The 12836-nt window shown below is 41.0% G+C and overlaps 1 protein-coding gene across 14 annotated transcripts in view; it reads left to right on the top strand.

The window, feature by feature from the left end:
• MGA (MAX dimerization protein MGA) overlaps positions 1-12836 on the top strand; it is a 219752-nt gene that overhangs the window by 106936 nt on the left and 99980 nt on the right. For 10 of the 14 annotated variants that reach the window (XM_027869904.1, XM_027869896.1, XM_027869898.1 and 7 more), the window contains exon 1: positions 5688-5776. The exons of 2 other annotated variants lie outside the window; for them this stretch is intronic. The gene's annotated coding sequence lies outside the window, so the exon portion shown is untranslated. Of the gene's footprint in view, positions 1-5687; positions 5777-6128; positions 6161-6195; positions 6382-12836 lie in introns of those variants that run through there. 2 more of the 14 variants (XM_027869895.1, XM_027869892.1) reach the window with 2 other exon arrangements.

The following is a 12836-nucleotide window of genomic DNA, read 5'->3' as shown; positions in this document are numbered from 1 at the left end:
TGTCCATTTATCCCTGAGGCCTAGTATAGTAAACTCTTCTTTTCCCTCCACTTGACACACTTTTAAGTTTAATCTAAATAATTAACATTTTCTCCCTCACTTTAGGTCTAGCCTGTCAACAAAACAATAAATCAAGTCAATTTGTAGTATGCTGATTTCTGAAGTGTTAACTAACACTGCTAACACTGACAGTTTAACAATGGGCTCTCACTTGTCATTCAAGCTGGCTCTAGAAACACTCTTGGACATGGATCATAGTGTATTGTTTTGCTTCTACTTGATTTTCTACTTTGATGGTTTCCTATATTTCATCCATAATATTCTTCATATTTGTCATTTCTCATGTCCAGTAATATTCCATTACCTATACATATTATAATTGTGGGACATGTGGATTGTTTCCAGGTTTTTCTCTTTCTGTCATGAGTGTTAGGAACATTTTTGCCCAAAGAGGATTTTCTCCTATTGATCACATTCTTAGAATGTAATCTTAGTAATCAAATCAGTAGGTTAAAGCTTTCAATTTTGTAGCTCTGATACATAATAATGCCACTACCTTCAGTTTTTCCCCACTTACTTTGGCTTGGACTAAAGTTCATACTGACTACTGTGCCAAAAGATGGCCTATAAGCAAATTTTTCTTGTTTATGTTCTGTTTAAGAACCAATTTTACACTTGATGTAGTTTGATGGACTCAACCATCAGTGTGTATACATATATGTATGTATCTCTGTGACAAAGGAATGTAAGTTCCTTGTGGACAGGTATGTTTCATTTGTATGCCCAGTATCTAGCAGATAATGGTGCTGGATAAATGGTTGTTGAATGAATGAATGACAGACACTGCATATGAATGAGTTGGGCCTCCAACTGAACAGGAGTAGAAGGAACAGATTGTATTGTCCTTGGGAAAGTGCCAAGTTTTAAAAAATAAATAATGACCTCAAGCTTTTTCCCTGAAACAAGCAAGCTTCTTCCTATCAGTTCAAAGCTAATATTTTCCCACTGATGTTATATAGCTGCAAGTTAAATAACACTCCAGCCTATAGAAAAATTGAAATTGAGGTTCCTTCTCCCAAAGGGCAATTGAGAGGCTTTTGTTAGTGTAAGTAGGCTGCAAAACACTATAAACAAGAAATACAAAGGACATCATCATTGATATGTACAGTTCAGTGCAAAGTAACTGGGATAAAGCATAATAATTTGACATTATAAGCCTTCCAATATGTACTTTTGCTGCAATCACTTCTTTTACACAATTCGACATTGAGTTCATGAGATTTTGATACACCCCTTAATTCCTTATTAAACTACACTTGATTTCACATTGGATAATAAGTATAGCTTTGGTGAACAATACAGTTTCATCAATATTTTCTGTTGAATGGGTGCAAGAGATCTTGAATAGACTTGGCAAGATGTGGCAACCTGCTAGCTGAAGAAGAGGAAAGAGATAAACATTATGCCAAGACTTTTGCTTTTTTCACTTTGGCTTTTTACTTTTACTTTTGGGCGAGTAGAATGGTAGCATTGTCAATCAAAATGGCTGGTTGGAAGGAGAGGCAAGATCAGCAAGAAAGCTGATGTGAAGAAGTGTAGATTAAAAATTAATTTGTTGAATTTTGAGTTAGAAAGGACATTAATAAGCTTTGAACATCCAGTGTAGGGCAACCAGAATGGTGAAGGGCTTTGAGTCTATATCATATGAGGATTCATTGAAGGAACTATGGGTGTATAGCCTGGAGAAGAGGGGGAAAGAGAAGAGGAAGGATGGAACGGAATTGTCTTCAAGTACTTGGAATGCTATCACGTGAAAGAGGGATTAGAGTTATTTTGTTGGCTTCAAGAACATTACTAGAGCAATTGCAAGGAGGCAAGTTTAAGCTTAATGTCAGGAAAATCTTCCTAACATTTAGAACCATCCACAAGTGGAATGGATTAGTCAAGGAGGCACTGAGTTTGTCCTCAGTGGAAATTTTGAAACAAAGAATGGATGACCATTTTTCATGCATACTGTAGTGGGAATCCTTTTTGGGATATGACTTGGACTAGATGCCTGCTGAGATCTCTTCCAACAATAAACAATTCTGTGAAGTGGAAATGTTTAGAGACCCAGAGAATAAATAATTATGGTATGGTAGAATGACCACTAGATCTGGATTGAGATTCTAGCTCTGCTCCATCTGTGTGAACTTGATCGAGTCATTTCCTCTCTCTGGGCCTCATTTTCCTCCTTAGTAAAATGAATTTAGTTAGTCAGCCAACAGGCACTTATTAATGAGCACTTCTATGTGTCAGATTGTTCTAAGTGCTGGAGGTACAAAGAAAGGCAAAAGCAGTCCTTGCTTTCAAGGAGCTCATTTTTTTTTTTTAAGTGAGGCAAATGGGGTTAAGTGACTTGCCCAGAGTCACACAGCTAGTGAGTGAAAACTCACTACCTAAAACTACTACTATGACACTACATAGTACACTACTACTATGTGTCTGAGGGCAGGTTTGAACTCAGGTCCTCCTGACTCCAGAGCCGGTGCTCTATCCACTGTGCTATCTAGCTGCCCCAAGGAGCTCATATTTTGATGGAGATATCATGCCAATAACTATATACAGACAACATGCAGTGTAAATGGAAGGTAATTTTAGAGGGAGGGACTGGGAAGGCAGGAAAATAAGGCTTCCTATAAAAGGTTGGATTTGAAAGTTGAATATTGAAGCAATCTAGAGAATCAAGGAATCAGCAGTGAGGAGGGAGGGGGAGCATTTCAGGCTTGAGGCAACAGCCTTTCTGTCTTACTTACAGCTTTAAAGACATGGAGTGGAGAGATGGAGGGCATGAGTAAGGAATAATAAGGTTCTTGGTTTTTTTTTTTAACGCTTTTATTTGGTATTTTATTTTTCCCCAGTTACACGTAAAAACAACTTTTAACATTTCATTTTTAAAACTTTTGAGTTCCAAATTCTCTCCCTTCCTCCCCCTCCCCCCATTGGGAAGGAGAGCAATTCCATATAGATTATACATGTGTAGTCATGTAAAACATATTCATAATAGTTATGTTGTAAAAGAAAACATAGACAAGAAAAAAACTCAAGAAAAATAAAGTTTAAAAAAGTATGCTTTGGGGCAGCTAGGTGGCACAGTGAATAGAGAACCAGCCCAGGGGTCATGAGGACCTGAGTTCAGATCTAGCCTCAGATACTTGACACTTACTTGCTGTGTGACCTTGGGCAAGTCACTTAATCCCGATTGCCTCATTAAACAAACAAACAAAGTATGTTTTAGTCTGTATTCAGACACCAACAGTTCTTTCTCTGGGGATGGATAGCATTTTTCATTTTTCATCATAAGTCTAAAAAGGTTCTTGTTATTGGATTGCAGAGTATGTGGAAGAAAATGAAGTATGTAAGAGAACAGGAAACTTGGGCAAGGGCCAGGTCATGAAAGGCTTTTAAAGTGAAAAGGATTTTGGATTTGATCCTGGAGGTAATAGGGAGGACTTTAAAATGTTGGAATATTTTATGTTATAATCCTGGATGTAATTGGGAACCATTGGAATTTATTAAGGAGGTATGGCAGGGTGAAGTGGTTAGATCTCTTGTTAGGATTGGAGGTAGAGACCATTTGGAAAGCTATTGCAGTAGTATAGGTGACTTAGAGCCAGTAGGGGTAGGGATAAGCTGGGTTGCCTTCCCTCATAGATGCTTTCTCCCTCTAAAACTAGGAACGTAAAGGAGCATCATTGATTGTAATGGGGAATAACATACATAGGATTGTACTACAGTGTTCTATTATTTTTTAAAAGCACTTAGCCTTCAATCCGACCTTAATTTTTTAAGCAGTTAAAAAATTTTTATTTATGATGGGTCCTATTTTTTTAATCATTCTAACATATTCATAGCACATTCACATGAGATGGCAAAAACACAGGGAAAACAACTAGCATCTCAGAAGGGGATGGAATGGCTAATATTTTTAAGGAGCAAAAAAGGTAGAGGGTGGGGGGCTTCCTGACTTAAGTGTAGACTTAACAGTAGAGCAAGTGGAGTACTTGCTAGAAAATGTAATGAGTATAGACTATACTTTCAGGTTTTAATCCAGAAGTTTAAACTACTTTTTAGGAAGAAACACATTCTCCAATGTATTGGGAATATATAGTGTTTTACAATTAATTACTAGTGAATTATTTTAAGACATACAGTAAGTCCATAAATTCCATTAAAAATGCAAACATGATTGCCCCATCTCATATAGGTACTTGTCAGGAGTAATAGAAATGTAAAAACTTTTTTTGTAAATGTGAAGAACTCAGATGTAGAACTCCGTTAAGTCTGCAAATTTGGTCCATACAGTAAAAATCTTTCCTTTTTCAGCTAGGTTTTTTTTTCCTTCCATTGATTGTCTACTGACTGTGCATTGTTTAGTCTTTCAGCTTCAGGTAACAAATGAAAGATGAGTAGCTGTGGTAGCTAAAGAAAAAATTTGTCATTTTTGGAGATTCTCCACTGATAGGAAATGCATACTAAGAAATTCACATCCTGATGTGAATATATGAACTTTTTGTCAAGCTAAAATGTGCAAGATTTTGTCATTAGTAGAAAGGAACAATTCCATGGGCTGTTATTCATCAGCCAAAAATTCAAGAGGGTTTGATTTCTATGTATAGTTGCATTTCTTTAGCATCTTATTTCTCACCTGCACAAATCTAAAAAACATAGCTGTGATTTTATGAAATTTTTTTTCTCATCTGTAACCTTTCAGAGCAAAGCAACTTGCCAATATTTTCCACATCTAAAAATTATATTTCCTAATTAAGGCTATTCTATCTTAATTTGTCAAATGATCTGTCATTAAGTAATTAAAATAAGTGAAATAGTATGTTTGTGCCTTGCAGCATATTCTTCCTTCATTTTCCCTGGCATTATTTTTCTGGCTTTCAGAACCTCTTTTCTTGGTGTTCTCCTTCTATTCATATAGGGAATTAGTAGCAAACCCTTCCCATCCTTTCCAGATACCCCTCCCTGGTTCCCTCGGAAGGAGAGTTAGGAACGGAGCCCTAAGGCCCGACTCTGATTGCCACAGTTGCTGTCTGTGACCTCTGGACACGTTCGACTACCACGCCTCCAAGGTCACTCCTTTTAACTTTTCCATAAATCTTGGCACAGGCCAAGGCCACTGGCACGCTGGGACTGCAAAGCCCTTCCTCAACTGAAGGCTGTTTGGGGAGTAGGGGGTAGGTTGAGCCCTGGCAGGGCTGAGGGCAGGCGGGGATGAGGGAGCGCAAGCTGGGCGGGCGAAGCGCGGAGGAGGGGGTGGCAGGCGCGCTTGGAGAGGTCAGGGCTAGCGACGATTCTACAGCTCCCACGAAGACTTCGTGTGCAAGGCTCAGGGAATCGGGGTGCGTCTTGCCTGCCCCGCCCCTCCCGTTTCCAGAAGCTTCAGCACTGGGGACCAGGACGCAGAGAACTGGGGAAAAAGGAGACCCAGGTCTGAGAAGCAGGTCCGAGGGCCTAGTCGCATCTGCCGGTCGATTTGGCCTCCTAGAACTGAGGATGGGGTGGGGTTGGGGTGGGGGCGGGGTGGGCAAGGCGCCTCGCGCCGAGAATTCTGCGCCTGCGCATTGGTATGAGGCGGAAGCGCGTGCGCGGTGACGTGGGAGGGGGGTGGTGGTGCGCGCGCAGTCTCTTCAGCTGGCTGCAGACACACGGTGTGCGAGCGGAACGGAATAACCCGCCCCCACCGGGATGTGAAGGACTCGGGGTGAGCTCAGCCGCACCCAGCACGGTAACTCTCGGGCCTGGGTGGAGGGCATTTGTTTAGTACTGGCCCGGTAGGGGCTTTCGAGAGTTCGAAGCTCCTGGGTTTTTTTTGACTCTCCCGAAGCACTCGGCGGTGAGAGCTTCGCGCGCCCTACCCAGGCCGGGCCCGACGCAGGGGCAGCCTTGGGTGCGCGCGCTTCTAGGCCCCCGACCGAGACTGCGCATGACACCTCTTGCGCGCCCCCGTTCCCACTTCCGGACTGCACTTCTGACGAACTGGAAAAATCGACGCCAAAGGGATCGGCCACGAGGCAGGCGGGGTGAGAAGCGCCCTAGGCGCGGCCCTGCCCTCGCGTGCGTGGGGTGCTGCGCGGCGTGGCACGGTCTGCGTGACGACCCTCTCTAGAGTGTGAGTCTGTTGCGATTGTGGGCAACGCTTTGAACCATAAGTGCAATAAGCTCCACATCGGGCATCTGAATCGCAGAGAGGGGACGTTAGTAATCCAGTTTTTCGTTGAGGCAGAGCGTGGCTTTGACACCTGTGCACACGTCTCTTCTTACGAGTAATACCAGAACTGACTCTTTGAGGAGTAGCCAATGTACAAAGAAGGAGCCGTCGGCTGCTAGCTGGTGAGGAAGGGAGCTACGTCTGAGTGGGAATTTTAGTAAACAAAGGGTTGTTTGCTTGTAGGTGCTGATGAGAAAGGACTGGGAAAACAGGTGGGGAGAGGAGGTGCTATTTTCTCTTTCCATCAGTGGGGGCAGTCTCAGGCTGCTGCAGCATTTAAACTGGCCAAGAGAACTGAAATAGAGATCTTTAACCTGCCCCCTACATCTTTTAGGTGAAGGGGTGGGGTGTGAATAAGATCTCTCCCAAGTCTATTGTTGTTCTTGTAGTCAGGGCATCTCTATTGTGCTTGCGAAATGGAGTAAGTAGAGGTGATTTCTAGTGGTTGAAAGATGGAAAAGTGTTGTAAGGTTTTTACTGTGGTTAATTTCTCCTTCGGATTTTGGGGCCTCTACTTAAAGTGTGATTCCCTCCATCCAGCATTTAAGCTAGGTGGGATGGGGTGGGGAGAGCTTAGAGGAGAGGCAGCAACTGAAATGCTGAACCTTTTGAAGTTACAGTGTAGAGAACAGCTCGTCAGGCCTGGTTTCCGTCGCCAGAGCCGACACGTGGATCCTGTAAGAACTTTCGAACCCACCCGAGCTGCATCCGCGCGTGCTGTGGCGGCCTTTGCGGTGGCTTATGCTGCTGAGTCTTACGGCCAGCCCTGCAGCTTTACTCCTTGCTCCTGGGCACGACGCCGCTTATGGGCTGCGGGGAAAGTGAATGGGGGCGGGGTGGCGGCTCCTCGGATAGGGGCGGGACTAGGAGGGCTTTGAAGCTTTCTGTGGTCTCCACGGTAACAGAATGCTGCACGGCTCCCGCGGAGCTCCTAGCAGGTTCCGGCGGGCTGCACGTGACCCTCGGTGCTGCTCTTCCCCGGAAGAGCTTTTTCTACTGCGGTTCTTCACGTGGTACCCAGCCAGTCAGACGTTGTCTGTGAGAATTACTGCAGGAGCTGGCCTTTAGTAGACGACCAGGCCGTTTCTCCAGGGGTGGGGGGTGGGGGGTGGGTGACTTGCTTACATTCCTTTTCGGAAAATGGCACAGTACCTGGACAGCCATCACATGGCCGGCTATTCTAGCTAAAGTGTGTGTGTGGCTTGAGCTACCTTACTAGTGGGTAAACGTTTAGAATTTGATGAAACCCAATATCCTGGGTGTCTCAACTTGCAGATCGAGGAGGGGTGGCATCATTTAGGTCATTGTGAGTTTAGTACCCAGAAAAAACAATGCATGAAATTGCCTTCTGTTGGAGAGAGTAAGAGAGCTAAGGTCCTAGTTTGGGTGATTTCTAAGCAGGAGGAGAAGCTTCTCTTTACAGGTTTTCTCGAAATAGGAATGAACACTTATAGCCAGAAACGGGATTTGTATTAGAGTGGAGGTGCCCTGATTTTTTGAAGCAGAATACCATCCAATAAATTGCTTAGATTCTAAAAGTTTCATTTACAAATTAATCTATTGTGTTTGAAAACAGACTGGGAATATGCTATGTAGGTGTTTAAAAAATTCCATTCTCTCTCTCTCTTCCCATTGCAACCTACTGCTTCATAACTCCCCCCCCTTTTGAGTTTTAAACTTTTAGGGGACTTGGGAGAGGGAACAACTAAATATCCATAGTTTGAATGAATTTGCTCTCTTCTCATATCCTCTGAGCTTTAGAAGCTGGAGTGAAAAATTATATTGGAGATTGTAGATAAATGGAAAGGTCCTTAGAGAACTTCTAGCCCAACAGTAACATTTCATGGGTGTTATGGAGGTAACATTCCTTCTCTAATACTCAGGTCGAAGTTTAAGTTACCCTTTCAAGTTGCATGCTTGGTGAAAGCATAAATCTCATTTGGTAATTAATTTTGGATTTTTGAAAGTCTAAAAATGAGTTCTAGAAATACTTGGAATTTTGTGTGTCAGAATTTGATGGTTAGCTGCATATTTTAAAATTTGACTAGGATTTAGGGATTAGGAACTGAATCTGTGATTTTCTTGGTAAACAAGAATTCCTTGGTGAAAAAACTCCTACTAATGAATATAGTCTTTAGAAAATTTCCTTAAATTGATTTGCTCAGAGTAACACAGGCAGTTATGTGTCAGAGGTAGAACTAAAAATCCAGATCTTGGCTTGGAGACCAGCCTCCTAGGCCATGCTGTCTCTCTGTGCATAGGAGTTGGTTATTAAATTAGTTAACTCAATTGTAGTTTGAAAAGTGTTGTTTTGCAGCCAAAAAACAATTAGCAGAAAGATCTTGGGCAAAAAGTAGATTTAAACTCAGTTTGAAATTGTAACCTTTTGCTTATTGAGATTGCAACTTTGCTTCAGTTCAAAATACTCCCTGAAAAGACTATCTTTTTGTTGATTGGGTAACTATGAAGACAACTGATAAGGATGTATCATTTCAAAATGTCACTTTGTTTTGATTTTCCACATTTAAAATTCTAGTTATTAAAATAATTCTTTGCGTACCTAATAGAGAAATGCTGACAATTCTGAAAACTTCGAGTTGTGTTTGGTACTGAGGGCCTGGCACATAGTTTGTGCTTAAATGTTTATTGATTGACAACATCCAAGCCCAGACAGCTGAATCATATTGGATCAATGCATGGTTTCTTCAGTTTCATTTGTGTAGGGATCCCCCCCACTTTGAGGAAACTCCCTCACCAATGCACAGTAATAACAATGGCAATTTGTAGCCTGAGAATAGCATGGGAGCACTGAGAGGTTAAGTGACTTGTACTGAGTCATACAAAGCCTGTAAGTTATTGGAGGTGAGGTGTGGGAATATATATAATCACTTTAAAATTGTACATTTTGCCCATGCTTAGACATATATCTGGTGGGGATATTAGTACCCCACTTTTATAGGATTGACTGTCCAAGCAGCCCCTATGAAGTGGGTCCATAGGTCAAATATAAACAAGCTTCTCCCAATCTACAACCCTCCTGTTGCTTTTCATGGTTTCTGCTTATGTGGCTTAAATGTTAAAGAATACCCAAATATACATTTCAGAGTAGTTGCTTTTAGTTAAATTCTCAGGGTCTGCTATCAGTTACATAATTATTTTTGAGCCTGAAAGCAACAATATAACCTGATTTGAATATCTTTCTAATTTAAAAAAATTCATCAAAAATTTTTTTTAAATGCTAGTTGGAGTTAGATTTATTAATTTCTCATAGGATAACAAGATTTTCTCCTAAGAAGAGAACTATTATCACATTGCCTTTTTCTTAAAAACATTGGTCTATAAATGGAAGTTATTTTGATTAGGAAATACTATTGCATTTTGACTGCATTTTAGAAATTTTTTCACAATACGAGGAGGAAAGGTAATTGAATGAAGGGAGGTGTGGCATTAGAGTATGTGGGTATGAATTCTACTTCTGATGCTTAATACTTGTGTGACCTTGGGCAAGTCACCTAATCTTCCTACACCTTAATTTCCGCCACTGTGAAATGAAGGGATTGGATTTATTAGATGGCCTTTCAAGTTCCTTTTGGCTCTAGGTCTATAATCTCACGAATCTACTATTTTAATTCTTCACGCATTATTTTTGTGTGTGCAAAAAGTTAATGAAAGTAAATACCCTGAAGTGGAAGTAATTAAAAATTATTACATGTCCTATTTTATATGTAATTTTACATAGAATTTGTGTTGTTCTTACATCAGTATGTTGTTAGGTGATTATTTTATATTTTTTCTATTCTTAAAATTTAAGTGACGAATTTTAGTTCTCTAGGGAAAAAGAATTGATAGTATATTGAGAATTAGTATTTAAAGGGAAATATGTCCATGCAGTCAAAATATAAGTAGCATATAGCTGTGATTTTTTTTTTTTTGTAAATATTTGTACATTGAATCTTCACCCTTTCTCACTTTCAGCCCATACAGAACTCCTGGCCAGAATCAGATTAAATGTAATTGGGAAATGTTTAATAAAATTAGAAAAATACAAACCAATATAGGTAATGTGAATTTGTGGTTTTCTAAGTCAATTTACAGCCTGCAGGGATCTATTTCTATTTAAGTTTGATACCTCTTTCTTAGATTATGACCTCATAGAAGGTTTTTTTTTCTGATTAGTCTAAAATTGATATTGACTCCCATCGCTTTAAGTTTCTCCTCCCTCCCCCTTCCCATGGTAATGATCTATAAACAGATATTATTATATGAGATTTTTTCTTTATTCATATTGAGCCTCTTCTGAATCAGTCCATGTCACCAACTCGCCTTTTAGATTTTTCTAACGAGCTGTACCTTAGGTGTATCCTGCTGAACATGTTCAAAACGTTCTTTCCTCCCCAAAAACTCACTCTCTCTCTTTTTTTTTTTCCCCTAACGTCCCTATTTCTGTCAAGGGTATCCTTCAAGTTACCCAAGTTTGCAGACATAGTTAGATTCAGCCTCAGTTCACTTGCTATATCCAATCCAAGTCTTGGCAACTACTCCCTTTTTTTCAATCATATGGCTATCATCCTAGTTCAAGCCTTCTTGGACTATTACAATGACCCCCAAGTCTGTCCCTCTATCAGTCTGTTCTCTGCACAACTGCCAAAGGGACATTCCTAAAACAAGTTTGACTGTAGTCATTTGCTTGCTCCAAAAGCTCCAGGAGTCTTTCTTGTGTAGAATACGAACTTCTCTGTTGAGCATTCCTTCATAATCTGCAATTTAAGGCATGCCACCTCCTTGGAAGTTTTCAACCAGAAGCTGGATAATCACTTGTTTGATGTTACAGTGAGGATTCCTTTTATGTGTGGCTTGGACTAAGTAAGTGACTATTGAAGTCCCTTCCAACTCAAATTCTGTGTGATTCCATGATACCTTGCCAGGCTTAATACACATCACTCATCTTTATCTACTCTACATTTTAGCAAAACTGCTTATGTGCTATAACTAGACTTACTTGCCATTCCATAGCTGTCCTCCTGCCTCTTAGAATCCATAGCTTCCTTCAAGGTTTGTCTCAAATGCCATATTCGTGAAGCTCTCCTCCAAGCTGTTGATCTCCACTTCGCAAGAATTCTTGTGTTTTTCTTTCTTTCTTTCTTTCTGGTGAGGCAATGGGGTTAAATGACTTGCCCAGGGTCACACAGCTAGGAAGTGTCACGTGTCTGAGGCTGGATTTGAACTCAGGTTCTCCTGACTCCAAGGCCAGAGCTCTATCCACCTACCTGCCCCTCCATTTTTCATTTTCTTAACATTTGAATATGTTTTTCATTTTTAGAAGCTAAGCTTTTAGAAGTTAGGTGACTTGTCTTTTTTTGCATTTGTTTATAGATTATGTTAATGTGTGGTTTTCTAAGTCAGTGTATGTCCTACAAGGGATCATTAAGTACATTTTAGTGGCCTCCATTTCTCTTCAAAGAGAGCTACTGCTCCAGGCAACTTGCTGAGAAGATGCTTTGATAGGAATTTCCTCTTCAAGAGTGCCCTATAACAAAGAAATCACAGGTATCCAGTCTCTATTCCTTCTTTAAAATAATTATTCTCTTTAAAAAGACTAATAACAGTAGGCACAGTTTTAGGAAAGAGAGGCAGTAGGGTATGTTCTAAAGCAGGAAGCCAGAGAAGCCAATAGGAAGAGGTGAGGAGGGTGAGCATTCCAGGGTTGGGGGACAGGCAGAGAAAATGCCTAGAGGGGAGAGATGGAGTATCTTATTTGTGGAACAACAAGGAGATTAGTGTCTCTGAATTGGAGAGTTGTTCTTGGTGTAAGACTGGAAAAGTAGTTTATTGAGTAAGGGGGTGACATGGTATAGGACCCGTCCTTTAGGAAAATCACTTTGGTGGCTGAATGGAGGATGAATTGGAATGGGAACAGACTTGAGGCAAGCATACCCCTCAGTGAGCTAGTTCAATCCACAGGGATAAGGTGATAAGAATCTGCACTAGAGTGTTGGTGGCAATATCAATATTCAAGAGATGATTTAAAGGCGAAATCGACAGGCTTTGGCAGCAGCTTGGATATGGAGGATGAGAGACAGTGAGGAGTCAAGGATGATTCCTAGATTGTGAGCCTGAGGAACTGGGAGGATTTGTACTGTACTACAGTAATAGGGAGAGTATGAAATGGGGAGGATTTGGGGGAAAGACAATGAGTTCAGTTTTGGATATGTTGAGTTTAAGATGTCTACTGAACATCCTTTTTGGGATATCCGAAAGGCAGTTGGAGATGCAAGATTGGTTGTCAAGAGAGTTTGAGGCAGGATAGATATATTTGAGAATCATCAAGCCCAGAGATAGTAATTAAATCTGTGGGAACTGATGAAATCATACAAGTGAAATAGTGTATAGAGAGAAGAGGCCCCAGGACAGAACCCTTTGAGACACCTACAGTTAGAGTGAATGATCTGGATGAGGGTCCAGCAAAGGAGAAAGAGGTGAAGTGGTCAGATGGGTAGGAAGAGAACCAGCAGACAGTACTATGCTGAAAACCTAGAGAGAAAAGAAAATCAAGGAAAGAGAGGGTGGTCAACAGGTG

The sequence above is a fragment of the Vombatus ursinus genome, unplaced genomic scaffold (genome assembly GCF_900497805.2).
Source record: "Vombatus ursinus unplaced genomic scaffold, bare-nosed wombat genome assembly UNPS02014794.1, whole genome shotgun sequence".
NCBI lineage: Eukaryota > Metazoa > Chordata > Mammalia > Diprotodontia > Vombatidae > Vombatus > Vombatus ursinus.
The sequence above is the reverse complement of the archived record's forward strand: the minus strand, read 5'-3'. Positions and strand labels throughout refer to the sequence as shown.